Here is a 12,841-nt window from a genome sequence, read left to right on the forward strand (position 1 = left end):
ACAAGACGCTCAAACAAAACTCAACTAAGCTAACTCTCCTTGCGTGACAAAGACTACCTTTGAATGAATTGCTCCTATGCCTTTAACACGATTAATTCTTATGCGTGCAAAGGTTGATCCAACCCTGTATGTCTTCATGCGTTATATAGACATTGGAATACCTTCCTTCTCATACTTGAACATGGCCTCTAAATTCTTAATGAAATAAGGAAATAAACCTTTTCCTATTTGAACACGAAAATAAAGAAATAGCTTTTTTCCTTTTCTAGTCCAATTACGTTTTTGCATTATCAAAACCTTGTAGGAATATGATTCACTTTAATTGTATTCTTTAGCATGTTTGTCCTATTGATACACATCCGCTAACTAGAAGGTCGGAACCTATGGGGGATCATGTATCCGCCGGAATAATTTTCCTTCCGCATAATCATCAATCGCCGGAACTATTTCCGTTCGACATATTCATCACTTGCCGGAACAATTTTCCTTCAGCATCGCAGGAACCATTTTCTTTTGGCATATTCCTCAAATCAATTCCATTTCAATATATCCGAACTAATGTAAATAGGCAATGTTCATTTAATCACAATAATAAAATGATATCAACAACACGTCACAACTAATGTCACAACAATTTATTCACATATTCACAATAAGTCAAAGGCTTAATCATATCGATCACATCATTATAACTCATCAAATTTGTCATTTATTACCGCATTTCTTTATTATCAAGTTTAATCACATAATCAAATAGTCCCCAACCTCCCCCATTACTCCCCACTCATAGAAAACAAGAATACATGATCCTATTAGTTTAAACAAAGGTTTCAAAGTTCACTAGCATTGGATTTAACACCAAACAACTCTAAAATCGAAGTTTTTCCCTTACACCGATATTCCAAATCAATATAATCTACTCAAATATAACATTTCAACAAGAATACGAGTCTAACGACACTCAAATAATAATTTTTGAAGAACAAACCAAAATTGACCCAAAAACCCAATTCTAAAAAATGAAGAGAAAATCTAAATTTTTTTACATGTAAACGTTCCTCATAGTATTAGGAAATCAGTGTCGAAAACAAATTTGAAATTGAGGTTAAAATCATTATGTGAATCAATTTTTTGTAAAACCCTCTAATTTTTGGAGTCCAAAAGACAAATTAAAGGCCAAAATTACTATATAATCAATGTATATTAAGGTTATTGGGTTAAAATTACTTACCCAAATAAAACCTCCTAAAAATACCCTTTTTAAATCGCCCCTCCCGAGCTTTCAAGGTTTGATAATGGAGAAAAATGGGTCTAATTCCCAACTTTTGGAAGTAACTAGTTTCAAGAATTTTTATCCTTTCGCGATCAAGAACCATTTAGCCTGCGACCACGATGACCAGTTCTAGTACTCTTCGGCGATCGAGGACTTGACCTCGCGAATGCGAGGGTCATGTCAACCGACCTATCCGCAATTGTGGTCAAGGCTCCACGAACATGGAGTCCTATAGAGATCCCCTTCATGAACATGACTCGAATCCTCGCGATAGCAATGAAAGAGATAGCATACACCAGATAACAACAATCACAACAACTCACTAAGTCCAAGTCTCAGAATTGACCCTTGGGATTCGTTTGGAATTCTGATCACATAAATATTATATGCTAACAAACTAATTTCGATGTTCTAGACTAAATATAACCATTGCAATTTGAATTCGAGGTCTCCTTGATCCATAGCTCGAAAAGTCACAACTAAACTAACTTAAGCCTCAAAATACCAAAATAATCTCGAGACCACTAAAAATTCTACTAATGCCACCCCCAGACCTAAAATCATCCCCCAAATCCAATGGAGTCATCAGAATTCCATTCCGAGCATTGAAACTCTGAAAGTTGACCAAAGTCAAATCTTGGACAAGAAAATTTCAAATTTTTAACTTAAGGCCACAAATCTTCTTTCCAATTCTAAATATGATTCCGTAAACTCTCCTAGACAAAATTCCACATTCCAAAACTGATGGAATCGATGGAATTCCGTTATGAGACTTGTAGCCCCGGTTGGTCCCAAATGCCAATTTTGAATACTTTAAGCTTTTGAAACATCAAAACTTTAAAAACTCAACTTTTTCATAGAATGTTCCAAAACCAACACTCGATACTAATCAGAAAAAACTTGGGGCAGCTATAGGCAGAGGTAAAATGATCATTTTACAAAAATTCCCAAAAATGACTCTCAAGGTCTATACATCATCCACCACTAAAACCATGTTCGTCTTTGAACATAGAGTAATGAACAAAGGATACTTGATGCAACCAAGAGTCTGAATCATAACCTCCAAGTTTGGCAATTGTTTTTCCAAAGGGAACCCATCTTTAGATCATATAATCGAAAACCACTACCAAACTAAACTTTTAAATCAAACTTTGGTGGATCTACAAGTCAGGTGTAATTCCAAGTCACGGACTAACTGATGAACCAAATCTGAATCGAATTCCTCAAAATCACATCATAACTATCATGAAAAATGCTTCATTACATAACTACGAGAAAACTTATGCACCAATACCACCAAAAATCAGGGGTGGGCCTGAATCAAACCGTTACAGATTCTAGCAGAATGCTATTCTCACAACCAACTTTTTCCACAACTTTAACTTACTCAAATATGATGCATAAACATCGATTACTTATCAATGGGAAATGAATTTATCTAACCAAAAGAATGAAATGATCAAGCAACCATTTAGCAAGAGATACCTCCCAAGCACACAGAACCTCAACCCTCAGAGCGGTAGCACTTGCTCCAACAACCCCTCATATTCCATTATACATAGTTGTAACATGAACTTGATGATGAGGTGTACCATCAGACTGCCAGTCATTGCAAATATATATAGTAGCTCTTCTATAAGTTCTCACAAGCAAGGTGACACTTATAGAATTTCTAAAAACCTTCAACCGCCCCAAGGCAACACCAAATCCACCATATCTGAACTAACTAAGATTACGCAAGCTTCTTATCATACCAAGAGGGCATGGATCAGTACATCCGATCCACCACTAGGAATTCATCTATAGAAGTGAAAATATGCATGGGCATAGATATGGAATCGTACTCCCAATCATGTTCGAAACAAAGTAGATGTTCACATAAGAGTGTACATAACCGAAGTCAAATAACAAAAGATATTCCTTCCATAGTGTCCATAACACGTACTCCCATTCATCTGACTTCACAATCAACCATCCTGGTCTCATAAAAATCATATACATACTCGATTTACCAGCTTTCACATACTCGTTATAGTACTCTACTAAAGCTAACACTCTCAATACCATCAAAACATCATAATCACACCAGCCAGTTACTTTACTCTCAGACCGTCACTAGTATTTAGGTCCCATTAGCATCACATTATTGTCTCCAAATTTCAAACTATGGGCCTATTTATTCCAATTTAAGCATCCTGTGATAGGTACGGTTCCCACCCAACATTGATAATCCAAATTTCAAATCATATAGTATTCTTCCATTGAGATAAAACTATTGAACCACGACAAATATCAATCCTATGCAATCTTACAATTACCCAATTTCAACTACTGTTTAACCCAATATATGCCTCATGCCAAAACTTAAAGGAATTCGTGGTCCCCCAATAATTCTTTATACTATGGGCACATAAATTTTGATTACCATCAAGTATCAATATAGCGCATCACAACAATTTGGGTAGGCCCATCAATAGAATTATCATCCCATATTAAAATCCTCAATAATCATGTTGAACTATATCCTATCTTATACTGTATCTATGAGTCACCTACCAAAATTTTGAGCAACCTAACCCGACATAAAACATAGAATCTTTGATACCTTATTACTTGTCACCCAAACTAAAACCAAACCTTCAGAAAATCCATCGTTACATCCCTTATAATCTGTGCCGAACCAGTCCATATTGCATAGTTATATCTGACCTCAAAGGTGAAAACCCATATAAACTTCAACTTTGAACCAAGGAATCTACACCTGCGGTCTTATTCCTTCACATTTCTTAGCTTGTATCCACTGTGCCACATTACCAGGACATTTAAACGCTTAACTCATACTCATGACCCAATACCAAATGCTTGAACTCTTTGATACACCAGAATCATGTTCTTTTTCTTAACACATTTATCATTATTTTTTCTTGGCCAAACATCCATAACATATTACTAGTTACCTTAAATCAAACTTCTCAAATGAAGAATTCATTGAACTCTTTTTAAACCAAAAGTAATAAACTCCATAACTCAAACCATGAACTAGTTCTTCCAAATGCTCAATAATTGACACAATCGATCATTCCTTACCTTCCAAATTTGTACCTTGAAAAAAAACCAACCACCACGAATATAGGCTTATGAAGCAAAACTTGAATTTCAATTCATATTGTGTAACCCAATCCCCTTATCAGTCAATGTTAGTCTATATCTTGAAGATTTTATGCAATCATATACCTTAGCTTATCATCAAACACTTTTAAGTTAATCTTACCTTTTTCCTCATTAGAAACCCAAATCAAGATAGTCGTCAGACTCGAGACCACTATAGAACTTACCACAACAAGATCTGAACGTCTTTAGAATCCACACTTGAAGAATGTTCAATCTGACTGAAGAACAACAGATACTATTCCCATAATTAGAACCAGCGGGCAAAGCTACGTGTTTTTGAACCCAACTGTCCAACATCCCTAAAGTTAAATACTTGAATTTGCAATCAAAGTAAGTATTCTTTTGCCTCATTTTGATAGCCAGACTGCATCCCACTAATTCTCCCATCATATGATGAAACTCTCTTCAATTCTACTCTAGTGGTTCTCAACACATCATACAATTCCCTATAACTACGCTACTAATCAAGTGGTAGAAACCGCAACCTTAGATACTCTCAAGTCGACATTATCATACTGGATCCCCTTAGCCAAAATTCATCACCACATAGTTGCATCCTAATCTGAGTGCATCCCAAACTACTCATACCATACTCAACCACCCTTACCATCATCAAGGAGTTAACCTTATCGTCTACGTGATACCTCAAACTTATTATACTACCTAGTCCCTTGAATTAATCAATTCTCACTTTCCTTCACACAAATATACTTAACGGAACTTTGTTTACCTATAAGCTTATCCTTTCAATGTCAATCCACTCATTTTGTCTCACAAAGAACTCACAGATCCCTAATTAGACCCTTGAAATACACATCACCATCCAAATGCATTAATACCTACATAAAAGATCCACCACTATAATTTTCCTTATAAACTATACCTAACTCAAGCATCTGCAGTAACAACCAGTTGGTTTCTAAAATGTGAATGTAACATCAAACTTATTTGCCTAAGTAGGTGAAAAAACTTATAACTCCTCAATAGCTAGTACTCACACTTGCCAATCGATGTCTTCGTTCCCATATATCACTAGTACCATACCATGAGAGCATGACAGATCCAGCACTAGAACAGATCATACCCACTAGAAAGATCATTCCCAGATGGTTTGCACTTTTCTACCCATTACAAAACCGCCAAACATTACTCAAATATTTTAGTCTCCAGCAAAAAATGATATGCACCTTTCCGTAGGCCAGATCAACAGTAGAAGCAACACAAACTATAACCTTACCAGAGTAAACATAGATATCATGGCAATAGACATATCATCACCCTTTTTGATACACCCACTCTATAAAATCACCGTAAAATTTTTGATATCGATTGACATAACATTATCATTATCATACGCTATGCAACCCATTCGTTTATAGTGAATTTCATAGACTACATTCCCCAAAGTCATAGTGCTCACAACATATCCATTCCCCTAATTATACCATTTTTCATTGTCAAACCACTTTAAATATCAAATAAGCCATGCAAGTGCTATTTTTTGTTGTTGAATGTCACCACCTGACCTAGGGCTAGTCGTAATATGGTGATTGGAATCTTAAAGGACCCTAACCTAGCATTTTAACATAATATTCATAAGCATACATAAGGTAAATGAAGTAAATAAAGCTAATACACAAAGCAAAAGCAAAATCTCAACTAGAACATAAGTCTCAAAATGAGAAAGAGACAACATAGACTTTCTACTATCTAACGTGCCTCTGCTACTTGATAGGGGCATAAGACAATCTCCTAGTTCACCCAAATAGATAAACATACGGAAATGAAGTAACCACTATCAAAAGTGAAATAAGTTTTATGTCCTCGAACTGTGAGGACTCACCAACAGTAAGCTAATAGCGAGCACTAGCCACGAGCGCGAAAAGGATGAACGTGATCAGCAAGCCCTACATTATGATAAAATGTAGGCAAAAATTATGTATTAGTATATGGAATGCACTAAGTATGTGAGAAAATACATAAAACAATAAATATAGGACATAGTTAATATGAGTCATGGGATGCAAGACCAATATATTTAAAACATGCACTAATTTATGAAAGAATTAAAATAATTATCTCATTGGTCAATGCATCAAAAACTCATAACTTTCATAAGAACTTATAACTCAACTGAAACTGATATGGGATAGGACCTTTAACTGACATATAAGACCTTGAGAGCTAATACATGGAATTCGATGACTCTTGCATAGAGACAGAGGAGGCTAGCTTGCTAGGGCAAACTCCATAAGTAACTCATCTAACTGTGCTATGCATATCCACTAGCTTCGCCATATATACATCTGTATCCCTATGCTGGCAATGTAGTTATGGGACAATGGGACCTTACTATAGTCTCTTGCCCTAACTGCGGAAGAGAATGCCTATCCCAAGGTCCGTTTGGTGCTTAGTCAATATCTCAATGAAACTTTCATAAATATGATCATAAACATCATAGGGAAATATAATAATGAATATCAATCCATCTTTAGAAGATAACATAAGAATTGTTCATCTATCAACATCATAGTAAAATCATAGTATTAGCTCATCTATTATATAACTCATGTAATATTGGTGTAGGCTTTCCATCATTACATATCTTTAACTCATGAAAATATCTTTAGGGTCTAACTTGCCCTATCATTAACTTGATTTAAACATCATAGAATCATTTTTTATAAACTTCATTGCATAAATCATCTTTAAACTCATTCATAAGCTTTCATAGAATATAACTTAAAACTTATGATCATATCTCATAAATTATACTTGAAACTAGAATATATCTTGGGTCATTGAAATTCAACTTGAAACCAAGAAATATGATGTGAATTATGCATAACTAGGCTAGTATCATCAAATTAAATCATATTTGATAAGACCTAGCATAAATCATGAAATTAGGGCTTTTAATTGAAGAATTCATAAGAAATCTTTAAGATTCCATGGGTGAAAAAGCCAAAGAATGAATTCCCATATACCTTGATCTTTACGAGGCCTAGACTGAACTGATTGAACCTTGATCTTAAAGAAATCCCTTAAAATTGCTTGAGGAAGAAGAAGACACTTGAGAGAAAATTTGGGAGATAAGGTTTTGTGATTTAGGAATTATGTAGATAATGAGAGGGTTAAAATACTTTAGGGTAGTTAATAGGTAAGAATATTGTCCCAAAAACTACCCACATTCATTAATAAAATATGGGAAAATAAACAAAATAACCTTGACTTAAAACTGGATTCGGGCACGTAGACAGACTATGACCACAGACAGTTATGCACAGTACGGTCCATGGTCCCCTCTGTGGTAAGGGACTTTAAATTTTTTTAAAAAAGGGCTTTGGAAGGGGTTCCACCAAGAAACCCACCACGGTCCATGAAAGGCAATACAGCCCGTGGTGGGGCGTGGTCCTTGATTTGGAAACAATTCTGAGGTTCTATGGGAGGGGTCACCATGAAGGGACCCACGACTCGTAGTTCTAACCATGGCCCGTGGTCCCTTTAGTTGAACTTTGCCTGCAGGGTTTGAGTTTTTAAACATCCACCACGGCAACACACCACGAACCGTGGTGAGGAGCACTACTCGTGATTGTCTTCATGGTCATCACCTGGTGCCAAAAGCCGCACTCTTATGGAAATTCATCTTTTTAACCTCATCTTAGGACTTTTCAACTTCTGGGGTCTTACACTGAATAACTAACCAGACATGATGAGATATTCATACACTCTCTCAACCATTATTCACCTTCAATATCATATCTTCAGAACATATCAATGAACCACCTCACTTATTCCTTTTGAATTGCAGAGCATTCAAGTTTGACCACACATCATTTCCATAAGTATATCACTTCCTCCTAAATACTAGATCTAACACTAAAACCAAGTGATGACATCTCAACTGCAAGCATGTAGGACCAAGAACAAGTCATCACTATAAGAGATGGGGTGAAGAGCTAGGAATTAGATCGGATCAAGGATTCATAATAAAAAATTAAGAAGTGAAGATCTTTCCTAACAATATTCATAGCTTCCTGAAGATAAGTATAGACATCTTTATACCATCCTCGAAACTCTACTTAGACTTGACATGTACACGTGAGGACTATGAATCAAAGGCTCCGATACTATTTTATCACGACTAACTCTGGGGTAATGTCACTTATCCATTCTCACTAGACAAATGAGTCTAAACCCAGCAATAACGGAATAAAATGTGGAAACAGTTTAAAATAGATAGATAATAGACAAAATAAGAAATCTTAGTAAACTACAAAACCCCCCAAGGACTAGTTGTCATATGTACAAGCCTCTAAATACAACGATACTAAAATAAATACAAGTCTCAAATTTTTGTCTCTCGAATAGAAGAAAGTAAAAGTAAAGAGGAAAAAGAAAGATCGCGGGCATCAACAGCTACCTCTCAATTTTCCTCTAATAAGCCTTGGATTAACGAAAGAAAACTACTCATTGTCCGGGATCAGAACCTACATAATTGTAGTTAGTAAGGAGTGAGTGCCAACAACGGGGTACCTAGCAGGTAAAAAACTAAGAATAAGAAAAGCTAATAGAATGCAAGTACTCCTATCATACAGATCGAACCCTCAGACTACAACCTGCATAAAAACCAGCTAATCTAACAGTTCTAACAATACAAGTATATATATATATATCACCAATCACCAATCACACAGCTCAAGTCTCAATCAAATCACACCAATTAATAGTATAAATCATGGGAATATCATGGGTAAACAGAGTCCACAAATGGAAAAAGATGTATGATGAAATGTAGTACAATGCAATGACACATATAGTGATGCATGTCTGTCCTAATGATACATATTCGCTGACTAGAAGACTGGAACTCATGGAGGTCACACATAGAACATATACCTACCAGAATCATTTCCTTTCAACATAATCATCAATAGCTAGAATTATTTCCCTTCAATAACGGCAGAACTAATTCCCTTCAGCATATTCATTCACTCGCTAAAACTATTTCCCTTCGGCATCGCCAAAACTATTTCCTTTTGGCATATTCATTATTCGCCGGAACTATTTTCCTTTGGCATCGCCGTAACCATTTTTCTTTGACATATTCCTCAAATTAATTGCATCTCAATATATCAAAACTAATGCAAATAGGCAATGTTCAAGTAATCAAAATAATGTAATGATATTAACAACACATCACAACTCAAGTCACAACAATCTATCCACATATTCACAATTAGTCAAAGTCTTAATCATATCGATCACATCCTTATAACTAATCAAATTTTCCATTTATTACCTGTTTTTTTCATTATCAAGTTTAATCACTTAATTAAATAGTCCCAAACCACTCCCCATTACTCCCCACTCATACAAAATAAGAATACATGATCCTATAAGATTAAACAAAGGTTTAGAAGTTTACTTGCCTCGAATATAACCCCAAACTACTTCAAAATATGAATTTTCCCTTATGCCAACATTCCGAATCAATATAATCTATTCAAATATGCAATCTAAATAAGAATACGAGTCTAATGACACCCAAATTATAATTTTTGAAAATCAAGCCGAAATCGACCCAAAAGTGCAGTTCAAAAAATAAAGGACAAATCTAGAAATTTTTACATGAAAATGTTCTTCATAGCATTAAGAAATAAATGTCGAAACCCAATTTAAATTTGAGGTTAAAATCATTCTGTAAATCCAACTTTTGTAAAAATCAAGTTTATGGCAAACCCCTCTAATTTTTTAAGTCCAAAACACAAATTAAAAGACAAAATTACTTTATAATTGATAAGTAATAAGATTAATGGATTGAAATTATTTACCCAAATGAAACCTCCTGAAAATCCTCTTTCAAATCGTCCCTCTCGAGCTTCCAAATTTCGATAATGTCATGATCCGACCTAGGGCTTAGTCGTAACATGACGATCAAAAACTCGAAGGGCTCCAACCAAGTTTCTTTTCATATCAAATGGCATATATAAGGTAAAGTAAATGAGGAAAGATCATATGAGATTCTAAAATATGAAACATAACAAAGAATGTCACTTGACAACATAGACTCAAAACATTTGACCAACTAGATGCCTCTACTCATGAACATGAGCGGGGACTATGACCTATACCTAGATCACCCTCATAGTAAATAAATAAATCTCTTTTGAAAGAAATAACTCCTAAACCATCCTCAATAAATGAGGACTCACCGAGATTTTGCCGATACAAAAGCTTAACTAGCCACGTGGATGGATATGTTCCTCAACCTCAAGCCCTACATTATCAGACAATGAGGTAATAATATGCGTTAGTACGTTTGAATGTACTAAGTATGTGGGCATGACATGCAATATAAGTAATAAGATGCAATGATCAAGAATAAATGTGATAAAAAGGTTAGGTAAATTCATGAGGAATGTCATAACGATCAAAGCATTTTAAGGGACATATTTAAAGATCATAAAGTAACATAATACTTATATACATATATGGGATAGGACCATGCGAGCTATATTATGGAATTCCATTATCTCTCTATACAATGAAGAAAAGGGGAATCTACTTGCCAAGGTAGAGTCAACCCCTCTAGGTGGGTCATACACAAAAGCTATATGTGGATCCACTAGCTAAGCGATAAGAAAACCTACGGTGGTACGTAGTTTATGGGATATGAGGCTTCTACTAAGGCTTTTGGTATGTCCCCCACCTCAAGTCCTCTCAGTGCTAAGTCAAATCCCATAGAATATATATATATAGCTTAGTAATCATAGTTAACCTATCATAGACATAATCATAGGTTTGAAATTCATAAAGTAGCTCATTTCATAACATAAGTGCAATGTGAGTATTGTCCTTCCACATTAAATTCATACAAACATAATTTATGTCAGTTGGCGTTAATCACCACATAGGGCCCTAAGTCACCTATTTTCATACTTGCATGAAAATAATAACTTGAACATATTTGCAATTCATGATCGTATTCATACTTGAAATTAGGGTAAAACTCATATACATAATCAATTTGATTGAAAACCATAAGAATAACTTGGAAACATTGAACTCCATGAACATAATGTATAAATCATCATAGGAAATAACTTCATGCATGGGCTTTCATAATTCAACCTAAAATCATGTAATTTATGTATAAACATACTCATAATGATCATAAACAATGATTTAAAAATAAAATTTAAGCAGCGCAACATAATTCATCGAAATTGAAGTTCTAAAAGTAATGAGATTTCATGAGATTTTGAGATTAAACCTTGGAATCCATGAGTGAAAGCGACCTAAATCAATCCACACATACCTTGATTGAATTTAGACTTGAATTTGAGAAAGGAGACTTGATCTTGAAAAAACCCTAATCAAAGATTGATGAACTCTTGAGGAACCTTGGGAGAGAAGTCTAGAATTTGTTTGGGAAATAATGAGGGAAAATAAATAGTTTAGGAGTATTTAGGATCCAATTCGTAATGAATCTAGTCCATAAAAATGTCCACATACATTTTTAGCATGTAGGGAAAATATCATACTAGCCCTCATTAAAATTCCAATCGGGCAAACCTATGACTTGAGTCTGTGTCATAGATATGATGACGAGTCATTATTACGACTCGACCAACAGGTCCTGAGCTGAAAATCAAATCTCTGTACTTTTTTTATGAGTTGTCTTTATGGCTCATCATTGGGTTTACTGGTCGTCGACCTGTCTTACAGGTATGAAAAAAGTTCAAGTTGAGGAGTCTCTAATGTTTTCATACGACTCATTTCTATATTTTGTGAGCTTCTCTACAACTCTTCATGTCGAGTCATAGACAAAGTCTTGAGGGTGACATCTATGGGTCATCTTACCTTGCCACGATGGCTCATTTTTACGAATCATCATTTTCTCTATGGGTTGTCAATGGACTCATCAACTTAACTCCTGCCTTATCCAAATTTCCAAAGTCTTACTTTACCTCTATGAGCCAAGTTTACGACCCACAATAACCTATACGAGTCGTAGACTGAATCGTGGGCTTGAGTCCATTTCAATCCTTTCAAAATATTTTCTTTTGTTTGAATTTTGATCTTATGGGGTCTTACAATATCTCCTTCTTGGGAACATTTATCCTACAATGATATTTAACTAGTATATGAAAGCCATGGAAGGAGGACTACCAACCCAAAATGAACATAGGAACATTTTAAAGATGCATAGAACATGTAAATTTCATACTAAGCATAAAACATGGTTTTAAAAAATCAAATATCAAGACATGCATGCATATGAATGACGAAGGAGAGACTGAATACGTAGGATATTAATCGATTTCGATCATAAATCAACTTAGTACCTTTAGGCTTGAGCTGAAGGAAAGAGATACGAATAACTCTTTATCA

This window comes from Solanum dulcamara, chromosome 12 (assembly GCF_947179165.1).
Source record: "Solanum dulcamara chromosome 12, daSolDulc1.2, whole genome shotgun sequence".
NCBI classification, from domain to species: domain Eukaryota; kingdom Viridiplantae; phylum Streptophyta; class Magnoliopsida; order Solanales; family Solanaceae; genus Solanum; species Solanum dulcamara.